Source organism: Ochotona princeps, chromosome 1 (genome assembly GCF_030435755.1).
Source record: "Ochotona princeps isolate mOchPri1 chromosome 1, mOchPri1.hap1, whole genome shotgun sequence".
NCBI lineage: Eukaryota > Metazoa > Chordata > Mammalia > Lagomorpha > Ochotonidae > Ochotona > Ochotona princeps.
In genome coordinates, this window is record NC_080832.1 from 148,805,737 (window position 1) to 148,818,661 (window position 12,925).

Below are 12,925 nucleotides of genomic sequence, written 5' to 3' on the forward strand. Positions count from 1 at the left end.
GACATATGTGCTGCCAGAGCACTTGGTTTCCATGGCAGCGGGAAATGGCTTGTGCACTGAACTTCTCTTGGCCATGGAGTTTTGAGCGCCTTGAGTGAGGAGCTCCATGTTCGTTTTGTGTAGGTGCTCAAGCTGCTTGATTTCATCCCACTGGGCTCAATGAGCATGGGACCGGAAGTGACCCAACAAGTTGCCAAACATGCCTTCCAAGGCAGCTGATGGTATGTGAAGTTCATGAGGCAGGTGGAGTTGTTTTGGCACTGGAAGAGCTGTGCTGCTGCTTCGGGCAGTTGCCATTCACCACCACACTCCCTTCCCTAGCTGTCATATCCACTTTCAGACATATGTGCTGCCAGAGCACTTGGTTTCCATGGCAGCGGAAAATGGCTTGGGCACTGAACTTGTCTTTGGCCGTGAAGTTTTGAGCGCCTTGAGTGAGGAGCTCCATGTTAGTTTTGTGTGGGTGCTGAAGCTGCTTGATTTCATCCCACTGGGCTCAATGGGCATGGGACCGGAAGTGACCCAACAAGTTGCCCAACATGCCTTGCAAGGCAGCTGATGGTATGTGAAGTTCATGAGGCAGGTGGAGTTGTTTTGGCCCTGGAAGAGCTGTGCTGCTGCTTCGGGCAGTTGCCATTCACCAGCACACTCCCTTCCCTAGGTGTCATATCCACTTTCAGACATATGTGCTGCCAGAGCACTTGGTTTCCATGGCAGTGGGAAATGGTTTGGGCACTGAACTTGTCTTTGGCCATGAAGTTTTGAGCGCCTTGAGTGAGGAGCTCCATGTTAGTTTTGTGTGGGTGCTGAAGCTGCTTGATTCCATCCCACTGGGCTCAATGGGCATGGGACCGGAAGTGACCCAACAGGGTTTCCTAGATAGCTGCCAGGACAGCTGATGATATGTGAAGTTCATGAGGCAGGTGGAGTTGTTTTGGAACTGGAAGAGCTGTGCTGCTGCTACAGACAGTTGACATTCACCAGCACACTCCCTTCCCTAGGTGTCATATCCACTTTCAGACTTATGTGCTGCCAGAGCACTTGGTTTCCATGGCAGCGGGAAATGGCTTGTTCACTGAACTTGTCTTTGGCCCTAAAGTTTTGAGCGCCTTGAGTGAGGAGCTCCATGTTCGTTAGTTATGTGTGGTTGCTCAACCTGCTTGATTTCATCCCACTGGGCTCAATGGGTATGGGACCGGAAGTGACCCAACAGGGTTTCCTAGGTAGCTGCCAGGACAGCTGATGGTATGTGAAGTTCATGAGGCAGGTGGAGTTGTTTTTGCATTGGAAGAGCTGTGCTGCTGCTTCAGGCAGTTGCCATTCACCAGCACACTCCCTTCCCTAGGTGTCATATCCTCTTTCAGACATATATGGTGCCAGAGCACTTGGTTTCCATGGCAGTGGGAAAAGTTTGTGTACTGAACTTGTCTTTGGCCGTGAAGTTTGGAGCGCCTTGAGTGAGGAGCTCCATGTTCGTTTTGTGTGGGTGCTCAAGCTGCTTGATTTCATCCCACTGGGCTCAATGCGCATGGGACCGGAAGTGACCCAACAAGTTGTCCAAAATGCCTGACAGGACAGCTGATGGTATGTGAAGTTCATGAGGCAGGTGGAATTGTTTTGGCACAGGAAGAGCTGTGCTTCTGCTTCGAGCAGTTGCCATTCACCACCACACTCCCTTCCCTAGGTGTCATATCCACTTTCAGACATATGTGCTGCCAGAGCACTTGGTTTCCATGGCAGTGGGAAATGGTTTGGGCACTGAACTTGTCTTTGGCCATGAAGTTTTGAGCGCCTTGAGTGAGGAGCTCCATGTTGTTTTGTATGTGGACAAGCTGCTTGATCTGGGCTCAATGGGCATGGGACCGGAAGTGACCCAACAGGGTTTCCTAGATAGCTGCCAAGACAGCTGATGGTATGTGAAGTTCATGAGGCAGGTGGAGTTGTTTTTGCACTGGAAGAGCTCTGCTGCTGCTTCGGGCAGTTGCCATTCACCAGCACTCTCCCTTCTCTAGGTGTCATATCCACTTTCAGACATATGTGCTGCCAGAGCTCTTGGTTTCCATGGCAGCGGGAAATGGCTTGGGCACTGAAGTTGTCTTTGGCTGTGGAGTTTTGATTGCCTTGAGTGCGGAGCTGCATTTTAGTTTTGTTTGGGTGCTGAAGCTGCTTCATTCCATCCCACTGGGCTCAATGGGCATGGGACCGGAAGTGACCCAACAGGGTTTCCTAGATAGCTGACAGGACAGCTGATGGTATGTGAAGTTCATGAGGCAGGTGGAGCTGTTTTTGCACTGGAAGAGCTGTGCTGCTGCTTCAGGCAGCTGCCATTCACCAACAAATTCCCTTCCCTAGGTGTCATATCCACTTTCAGACACATGCGCTGCCAGAGCACTTTGTTTCCATGGCAGTGGGAAATGGCGTGGTCACTGAACTTGTCTTTGGCTGTGGAGTTTTGAGCGCCTTGAGTGAGGAGCTCCATGTTCGTTTTGTTTGTGGACAAGCTGCTTGATCTGGGCTCAATGGGCATGGGACCGGAAGTGACCCAACAGGGTTTCTTAGATAGCTGCCAAGACAGCTGATGGTATGTGAAGTTCATGAGGCAGGTGGAGTTGTTTTGGCAGTGGAAGAGCTGTTCCGCTGCTTCGGGCATTTGCCATTCACCAGCACACTCCCTTCTCTAGGTGTCATATCCACTTTCAGACATATGTGCTGCCAGAGCTCTTGGTTTCCATGGCAGCGGGAAATGGCTTGGGCACTAAACTTGTCTTTCGCCATGTAGTTTGGAGCGCCTTGAGTGAGGAGCTCCATGTTCGTTTTGTGTGGGTGCTGAAGCTGCTTGATTCCATCCCACTGGGCTCAATGGGCATGGGACAGGAAGTCACAGAACAGGGTGTCCAACATACCTGCCAGGACAGCTGATGGTATGTGAAGTTCATGAGGCAGGTGGAGTTGTTTTGGCAGTGGAAGAGCTGTGCTGCTGCTTCGGGCAGTTGCCATTCACCACCACACTCCCTTCCCTAGGTGTCAAATCCACTTTCAAACATATGTGATGCCAGAGCACTTAGTTTCCATCGCAGAGGGAAATGGCTTGGGCACTGAACTTGTCTTTGACCGTGAGTTTTGAGCGCCTTGAGTGAGGAGCTCCATGTTCGTATTGTGTGTGTGCTGAAGCTGCTTGATTCCATCCCACTGGGGTCAATGGGCATGGGACCGGAAGTGACCCAACAGGGTTTCCTAGATAGCTGCCAGGACAGCTAATGGTATGTGAAGTTCATGAGGCAGGTGGAGTTTTTTTGGCACTGGAAGAGCTGTGCTGCTGCTTCGGACAGTTGCCATTCACCACCACACTCCCTTCCCTAGGTGTCACATCTGCTTTCAGACACATACGCTGCCAGAGCACTTGGTTTCCATGGCAGTGGGAAATGGCTTGGGCACTGAACTTGTCTTTGGCTGTGGAGTTTTCAGAACCTTGAGTGAGGAGCTCCATGTTCGTTTTGTGTGGGTGCTGAAGCTGCTTGATTCCATCCCTCTGGGCTCAATAGGCATGGGACCGGAAGTGACCCAACAGGGTTTCCTAGATAGCTGCCAGGACAGCTGATGGTATGTGAAGTTCATGAGGCAGGTGGAGTTGTTTTGGCACTGGAAGAGCTGTGCTGCTGCTTCGGGCAGTTGCCATTCACCAGCACACTCCCTTCTCTAGGTGTCATATCCACTTTCAGACATATGTGCTGCCAGAGCTCTTGGTTTCCATGGCAGCGGGAAATGGCTTGGGCACTGAAGTTGTCTTTGGCTGTGGAGTTTTGAGCGCCTTGAGTGAGGAGCTCCATGTTCGTTTTGTGTGGGTGCTGAAGCTGCTTGATTCCATCCCACTGGGCTCAATGGGCATGTTACCGGAATTGACCCAACAGGGTTTCCTAGATAGCTGCCAGGACAGCTGATGGGATGTGAAGTTCATGAGGCAGGTGGAGTTGTTTTTGCACTGGAAGAGCTGTGCTGCTGCTTCAGGCAGTTGCCATTCACCAACAAACTCCCTTCCCTAGGTGTCATATGCACTTTCAGACATATGTGCTGCCAGAGCACTTGGTTCCCATGGCAGTGGGAAATCGCTTGGGCACTGAACTTGTCTTTGGCCGTGGAGTTTTGAGCGTCTTCAGTGAGGACCTCCATGTTAGATTTGTGTGGGTGCTGAAGCTGCTTGATTTCATCCCACTGGGCTCAATGGGCATGGGACCGGAAGTGACCCAACAGGGTTTCCTAGATAGCTGCCAGGACAGCTGGTGGTATGTGAAGTTCATGAGGCAGGTGGAGTTGTTTTGGCACTGGAAGAGCTGTGCTGCTGCTTCGGGCAGTTGCCATTCACCACCACACTCCCTTCCCTAGGTGTCATATCCACTTTCAGACATATGTGCTGCCAGAGCACTTGGTTTCCATGGCAGCGGGTAATGGCTTCTGCATTGAACTTGTCTTTGGCCGTGGAGTTTGGAGCACCTTGAGTGAGGAGCTCCATGTTAGTATTGTGTGGGTGCTCAAGCTGCTTGATTCCATCCCACTGGGCTCAATGGGCATGGGACCGGAAGTGACCCAACAGGGTTTCCTAGATAGCTGCCAGGACAGCTGATGGTATGTGAAGTTCATGAGGCAGGTGGAGTTGTTTTGGCACTGGAAGAGCTGTGCTGCTGCTTCTGGCATTTGCCATTCACCAGCACACTCCCTTCCCTAGGTGTCATATCCACTTTCAGACATATGTGCTGCCAGAGCACTTGGTTTCCATGGCAGCGGGAAATGGCTTGGTCACTGAACTTGTCTTTGGCCGTGGAGTTTTGAGCGCCTTCAGTGAGGAGCTCCATGTTAGATTTGTGTGGGTACTGAAGCTGCTTGATTCCATCCCACAGGGCTCATTGTGCATGGGACCGGAAGTGACGCAACAGGGTTTCCTAGATAGCTGCCAGGACAGCTGATGGTATGTGAAGTTCATGAGGCAGGTGGAGTTGTTTTTGCACTGGACGAGCTGTGCTGCTGCTTCGGGCAGTTGCCATTCACCAGCACACTCACTACTCTAGGTTCATATCCACTTTCAGACATATGTGCTGCCAGAGCACTTGGTTTCCATGGCAGCGGGAAATGGCTTGGGCACTGAACTTGTCTTTGGCCGTGAAGTTTGGAGCGCCTTGATTGAGGAGCTCCATGTTCGTTTTGTGTGGGTGCTCAAGCTGCTTGATTCCATCCCACTGGGCTCAATGGGCATGGGACCGGAAGTGACCCAACAGGGTTTCCTAGGTAGCTGCCAGGACAGCTGATGGTATGTGAAGTTCATGAGGCAGGTGGAGTTGTTTTTGCACTGGAAGAGCTGTGCAGCTGCTTCAGGCAGCTGCCATTCACCAACAAACTCCCTTCCCTAGGTGTCATATCCACTTTCAGACATATGCGCTGCCAGAGCACTTGGTTCCCATGGCAGCGGGAAATGGCTTGGGCTCTGAACTTGTCTTTGGCTGTGGAGTTTTGAGCGCCTTGAGTGAGGAGCTCATTGTTAGTTTTGTGTGGGTGGTCAAGCTGCTTGATCTGGGCTCAATGGGCATAGGACAGGATGTGACCCAACAGGGTTTCCAAGATAGCTGCCAAGACAGCTGATGCTATGTGAAGTTCATGAGGCAGGTGGAGTTGTTTTTGCACTGGACGAGCTGTAGTTGTGCTTCGGGCAGTTGCCATTCACCAGCACACTCCCTTCCCTAGGTGTCATATCCACTTTCAGACATATGTGCTGCCAGAGCTCTTGGTTTCCATGGCAGCGGGAAATGGCTTGGGCACTGAAGTTGTCTTTGACTGCGGAATTTTGATTGCCTTGAGTGCGGAGCTGCATTTTAGTTTTGTTTGGGTGCTGAAGCTGCTTGATTCCATCCCACTGGGCTCAATGGGCATGGGACCGGAAGTGACCCAACAGGGTTTCCTAGATAGTGACAGGACAGCTGATGGTATGTGAAGTTCATGAGGCAGGTGGAGCTGTTTTTGCACTGGAAGAGCTGTGCTGCTGCTTCAGGCAGCTGCCATTCACCAACAAATTCCCTTCCCTAGGTGTCATATCCACTTTCAGACACATGCGCTGCCAGAGCACTTGGTTTCCATGGCAGTGGGAAATCGCTTGGGCACTGAACTTGTCTTTGGCTGTGGAGTTTTGAGCGCCTTGAGTGAGGAGCTCCATGTTCGTTTTGTTTGTGGACAAGCTGCTTGATCTGGGCTCAATGGGCATGGGACCGGAAGTGACCCAACAGGGTTTCTTAGATAGCTGCCAAGACAGCTGATGGTATGTGAAGTTCATGAGGCAGGTGGAGTTGTTTTGGCAGTGGAAGAGCTGTTCCGCTGCTTCGGGCATTTGCCATTCACCAGCACACTCCCTTCTCTAGGTGTCATATCCACTTTCAGACATATGTGCTGCCAGATCTCTTGGTTTCCATGGCAGCGGGAAATGGCTTGGGCACTAAACTTGTCTTTCGCCATGTAGTTTGGAGCGCCTTGATTGAGGAGCTCCATGTTTGTTTTGTGTGGGTGCTGAAGCTGCTTGATTCCATCCCACTGGGCTCAATGGGCATGGGACAGGAAGTCACAGAACAGGGTGTCCAACATACCTGCCAGGACAGCTGATGGTATGTGAAGTTCATGAGGCAGGTGGAGTTGTTTTGGCAGTGGAAGAGCTGTGCTGCTGCTTCGGGCAGTTGCCATTCACCACCACACTCCCTTCCCTAGGTGTCATATCCACTTTCAAACATATGTGATGCCAGAGCACTTAGTTTCCATCGCAGAGGGAAATGGCTTGGGCACTGAACTTGTCTTTGACCGTGAGTTTTGAGCGCCTTGAGTGAGGAGCTCCATGTTCGTATTGTGTGGGTGCTCAACCTGCTTGATTCCATCCCACTGGGCTCAATGGGCATGGGACCGGAAGTGACCCAACAGGGTTTCCTAGATAGCTGCCAGGACAGCTAATGGTATGTGAAGTTCATGAGGCAGGTGGAGTTGTTTTGGCACTGGAAGAGCTGTGCTGCTGCTTCGGACAGTTGCCATTCACCACCACACTCCCTTCCCTAGGTGTCACATCTACTTTCAGACACATACGCTGCCAGAGCACTTGGTTTCCATGGCAGTGGGAAATGGCTTGGGCACTGAAGTTGTCTTTGGCTGTGGAGTTTTGAGCGCCTTGAGTGAGGAGCTCCATGTTAGTTTTGTGTGGGTGCTGAAGCTGCTTGATTCCATCCCACTGGGCTCAATGGGCATGTTACCGGAAGTGACCCAACAGGGTTTCCTAGATAGCTGCCAGGACAGCTGATGGGATGTGAAGTTCATGAGGCAGGTGGAGTTGTTTTTGCACTGGAAGAGCTGTGCTGCTGCTTCAGGCAGTTGCCATTCACCAACAAACTCCCTTCCCTAGGTGTCATATGCACTTTCAGACATATGTGCTGCCATAGCACTTGGTTCCCATGGCAGTGGGAAATCGCTTGGGCACTGAACTTGTCTTTGGCCGTGGAGTTTTGAGCGCCTTCAGTGAGGAGCTCCATGTTAGATTTGTGTGGGTGCTGAAGCTGCTTGATTCCATCCCACTGGGCTCATTGTGCATGGGACCGGAAGTGACGCAACAGGGTGTCCTAGATAGCTGCCAGGACAGCTGATGGTATGTGAAGTTCATGAGGCAGGTGGAGTTGTTTTGGCACTGGAAGAGCTGTGCTGCTGCTTCGGGCAGTTGCCATTCACCAGCACACTCACTACTCTAGGTGTCATATCCACTTTCAGACATATGTGCTGCCAGAGCACTTGGTTTCCATGGCAGCGGGAAATGGCTTGGGCACTGAACTTGTCTTTGGCCGTGAAGTTTGGAGCGCCTTGATTGAGGAGCTCCATGTTCGTTTTGTGTGGGTGCTCAAGCTGCTTGATTCCATCCCACTGGGCTCAATGGGCATGGGACCGGAAGTGACCCAACAGGGTTTCCTAGGTAGCTGCCAGGACAGCTGATGGTATGTGAAGTTCATGAGGCAGGTGGAGTTGTTTTGGCAGTGGAAGAGCTGTGCAGCTGCTTCAGGCAGCTGCCATTCACCAACAAACTCCCTTCCCTAGGTGTCATATCCACTTTCAGACATATGCGCTGCCAGAGCACTTGGTTTCCTTGGCAGCGGGAAATGGCTTGGGCACTGAGCTTGTCTTTCGCCATGTAGTTTTGAGCGCCTTGAGTGAGGAGCTCCATGTTCGTTTTGTATGGGTGCTCAAGCTGCTTGATTCCATCCCACTGGGCTCATTGGGCATGGGACCGGAAGTGACCCAACAGGGTTTCCTAGATAGCTGCCAGGACAGCTGATGGTACGTGAAGTTCATGAGGCAGGTGGAATTGTTTTGGCAGTGGAAGAGCTGTGCTGCTGCTTCGGGCAGTTGCCATTCACCACCACACTCCCTTCTCTAGGTGTCATATCCACTTTCAGACATATGTGCTGCCAGAGCAATTGGTTTCCATGGCAGCGGGAAATGGTTTGGGCACTGAACTTGTCTTTGGCCGTGATGTTTGGAGCTCCTTGAGTGAGGTTCTCCATGTTGGTTTTGTGTGGGTGCTGAAGCTGCTTGATTCCATCCCACTGGGCTCAATGGGCATGGGACCAGAAGTCACCCAACAGGGTTTCCTAGATGGCTGCTAGGACAGCTGATCGTATGTGAAGTTCATGAGGCAGATGGAGTTGTTTTGGCACTGGAAGAGCTGTGCTGCTGCTTCAGGCAGTTGCCATTCACCAGCACACTCTCTTCAATAGGTGTGATATCCACTTTCAGACACATGCGCTGCCAGAGCACTTGGTTTCCATGGCAGTGGGAAATGGCTTGGGCACTGAACTTGTCTTTGGCCGTGAAGTTTGGAGCGCCTTGAGTGAAGAGCTCCATTTTAGATTTGTGTGGGGGATCAAGCTGCTTGATCTGGGCTCAATGGGCATGGGACCGGAAGTGACCCAACAGGGTTTCCTAGATAGCTGCCAGGACAGCTGATGGTATGTGAAGTTCATGAGGCCGGTGGAGCTGTTTTGGCAGTGGAAGAGCTGTGCTGCTGCTTGGGGCATTTGCCATTCACCAGCACACTCCCTTCCCTAGGTGTCATATCCACTTTCAGACATGTGCTGCCAGAGCACTTGGTTTCCATGGCAGCGGGAAATGCCTTGGTCACTGAACTTGTCTTTGGCTGTGGAGTTTTGAACGCCTTGAGTGAGAAGCTGCATGTTCGTTTTGCGTGGGTGCTCAACCTGCTTGATTTCATCCCACTGGGCTCAATGGGCATGGGACCGGAAGTGACCCAACAGGGATTCCTAGATATGTGCCAGGACAGCTGATGGTATGTGAAGTTCATGAGGCAGGTGGAGTTGTTTTGGCACTGGAAGAGCTGTGCTGCTGCTTCAGGCAGTTGCCATTCACCAGCACACTCCCTTCCCTAGGTGTCATATCCACTTTCAGACATATGTGCTGCCAGAGCACTTGGTTTCCATGGCAGCGGGAAATGGCTTGGGCACTGAACTTGTCTTTGGCCGTGATGTTTGGAGCTCCTTGAGTGAGGTTCTCCATGTTGGTTTTGTGTTGGTGCTGAAGCTGCTTGATTCCATCCCACTGGGCTCAATGGGCATGGGACCGGAAGTCACCCAACAGGGTGTCCAAAATACCTGCCAGGACAGCTGATGGTATGTGAAATTCATGAGGCTGGTCGAGTTGTTTTGGCACTGGAAGAGCTGTTGTGCTGCTTCAGGCAGTTGCCATTCACCACCACACTCCCTTCCCTAGGTGTCATATCCACTTTCAGACATATGTGCTGCCAGAGCACTTGGTTTCCATGGCAGCGGGAAATGGCTTGGGCACTGAGCTTGTCTTTCGCCATGTAGTTTTGAGCGCCTTGAGTGAGGAGCTCCATGTTCGTTTTGTGTGGGTGCTCAAGCTGCTTGATTCCATCCCACTGGCCTCAAAGGGCATGGGACCGGAAGTGACCCAACAGGGTTTCCTAGATAGCTGCCAGGACAGCTGATGGTATGTGAAGTTCATGAGGCAGGTGGAGTTGTTTTGGCAGTGGAAGAGCTGTGCTGCTGCTTCGGGCAGTTGCCATTCACCAGCACACTCCCTTCCCTAGGTGTCATATCCACTTTCAGACATATGTGCTGCCAGAGCACTTGGTTTCCATGGCAGCGGGAAATGGCTTGGGCACTTAACTTGTCTTTGGCTGTGGAGTTTTGAGCGCCTTGAGTGAGAAGCACCGTGTTCGTTTTGCGTGGGTGCTCAACCTGCTTGATTTCATCACACAGGGCTCAATGGGCATGGGACCGGAAGTGACCCAACAGGGATTCCTAGATATCTGCCAGGACAGCTGATGGTATGTGAAGTTCATGAGGCAGGTGGAGTTGTTTCGGCAGTGGAAGAGCTGTGCTGCTGCTTCAGGCAGTTGCCATTCACCACCACACTCCCTTCCCTAGGTGTCATATCCACTTTCAGACATATGTGCTGCCAGAGCACTTGGTTTCCATGGCAGCGGGAAATGGCTTGGGCACTGAACTTGTCTTTGGCCGTGAAGTTTGGAACGCCTTGAGTGAGGAGCTCCATGTTCGTTTTTGGTGGGTGCTCAAGCTGCTTGATTCCATCCCACTGGGCTCAATGGGCATGGGACCGGAAGTGACCCAACAGGGTTTCCAAGATAGCTGTCAAGGCAGCTGATGGTATGTGAAGTTCATGAGGCAGATGGAGTTGTTTTGGCACTGGAAGAGCTGTCCTGCTGCTTCAGGCAGTTGCCATTCACCAGCACACTCCCTTCCCTAGGTGTCATATCCACTTTCAGACATATGTGCTGCCAGAGCACTTGGTTTCCATGGCAGCGGGAAATGGTTTGGGCACTGAACTTGTCTTTGGCCGTGGAGTTTGGAGCGCCTTGAGTGAGGAGCTCCATGTTAGTATTGTGTGGGTGCTCAAGCTGCTTGATTCCATCCCACTGGGCTCAATGGGCATGGGACCGGAAGTGACCCAACAGGGTTTCCTAGATGGCTGCCAGGACAGCTGATGGGTTGTGAAGTTCATGAGGCAGGTGGAGTTGTTTTGGCACTGGAAGAGCTGTGCTGCTGCTTCAGGCAGTTGCCATTCACCACCACACTCCCTTCAATAGGTGTCATATCCACTTTCAGACACATGCGCTGCCAGAGCACTTGGTTTCCATGGCAGTGGGAAATGGCTTGGGCACTGAACTTGTCTTTGGCTGTGGAGTTTTGAGCGCCTTGAGTGAAGAGCTCCATTTTAGATTTGTGTGGGTGCTCAAGCTGCTTGATCTGGGCTCAATGGGCATGGGACCGCAAGTGACCCAACAGGGTTTCCTAGATAGCTGCCAGGACAGCTGATGGTATGTGAAGTTCATGAGGCCTGTGGAGTTGTTTTGGCACTGGAAGAGCTGTGCTGCTGCTTCTGGCATTTGCCATTCACCAGCACACTCCCTTCCCTATGTGTCATATCCACTTTCAGACATGTGCTGCCAGAGCACTTGGTTTCCATGGCAGAAGGAAATGCCTTGGGCACTTAACTTGTCTTTGGCTGTGGAGTTTTGAGCGCCTTGAGTGAGAAGCTCCATGTTCGTTTTGCGTGGGTGCTCAAGCTGCTTGATTCCATCCCACTGGGCTCAATGGGCGTGGGACCGGAAGTGACCCAACAGGGTTTCCTAGAATGCTGCCAGGACAGCTGATGGTATGTGAAGTTCATGAGGCAGGTGGATTTGTTTTGACAGTGGAAGAGCTGTGCTGCTGCTTCGGGCAGTTGCCATTCAACACCACACTCCCTTCCCTAGGTGTCATATCCACTTTCAGACATATGTGCTGCCAGAGCACTTGGTTTCCATGGCAACGGGAAATGCCTTCGGCACTGAACTTGTCTTTGGCCGTGGAGTTTTGAGCGCCTTGAGTGAGGAGCTTCATGTTCGTTTTTGGTGGGTGCTGAAGCTGCTTGATTCCATCCCACTGGGCTCAATGGGCATGGGACCGGAAGTGACCCAACAGGGTTTCCAAGATAGCTGTCAAGACAGCTGATGGTATGTGAAGTTCATGAGGCAGATGGAGTTGTTTTGGCAGTGGAAGAGCTGTGGTGGTGCTTCGGGCAGTTGCCATTCACCAGCACACTCCCTTCCCTAGGTGTCATATCCACTTTCAGACATATGTGCTGCCAGAGCACTTGATTTCCATGGCAGCGGGAAATGGTTTGGGCACTGAACTTGTCTTTGGCCGTGGAGTTTGGAGCGCCTTGAGTGAGGAGCTCCATGTTAGTATTGTGTGGGTGCTGAAGCTGTTTGATTCCATCCCACTGGGCTCAATGGGCAAGGATCCGGAAGTGACCTAACAGGGTTTCCTAGAAAGCTGCCAGGACAGCTGATGGTATGTGAAGTTCATGAGGCAGGTGGAGTTGTTTTGGCAGTGGAAGAGCTGTGCTGCTGCTTCGGGCAGTTGCCATTCACCACCACACTCCCTTCCCTAGGTGTCATATCCACTTTCAGACATATGTGCTGCCAGAGCACTTGGTTTCCATGGCAGTGGGAAATGGCTTGGGCACTAAATTTGTCTTTGGCTGTAGGCTTTTGTGCGCCTTGAGTGAGGAGCTCCATGTTCGTTTTGTGTGGGTGCTCAACCTGCTTGATTTCATCCCACATGGCTCAATGGGCATGGGACCGGAAGTGACCCAACAGGGTTTCCTAGATAGCTGCCAGGACAGCTGATGGTATGTGAAGTTCATGAGGCAGGTGGAGTTGTTTTGGCAGTGGAAGAGCTGTGCTGCTGCTTCAGGCAGTTGCCATTCACCAGCACACTCCCTTCCCTAGGTGTCATATCCACTTTCAGACACATGCGCTGCCAGAGCACTTGGTTTCCATGGCAGTGGGAAATGGCTTGGGCACTGAACTTGTCTTTGG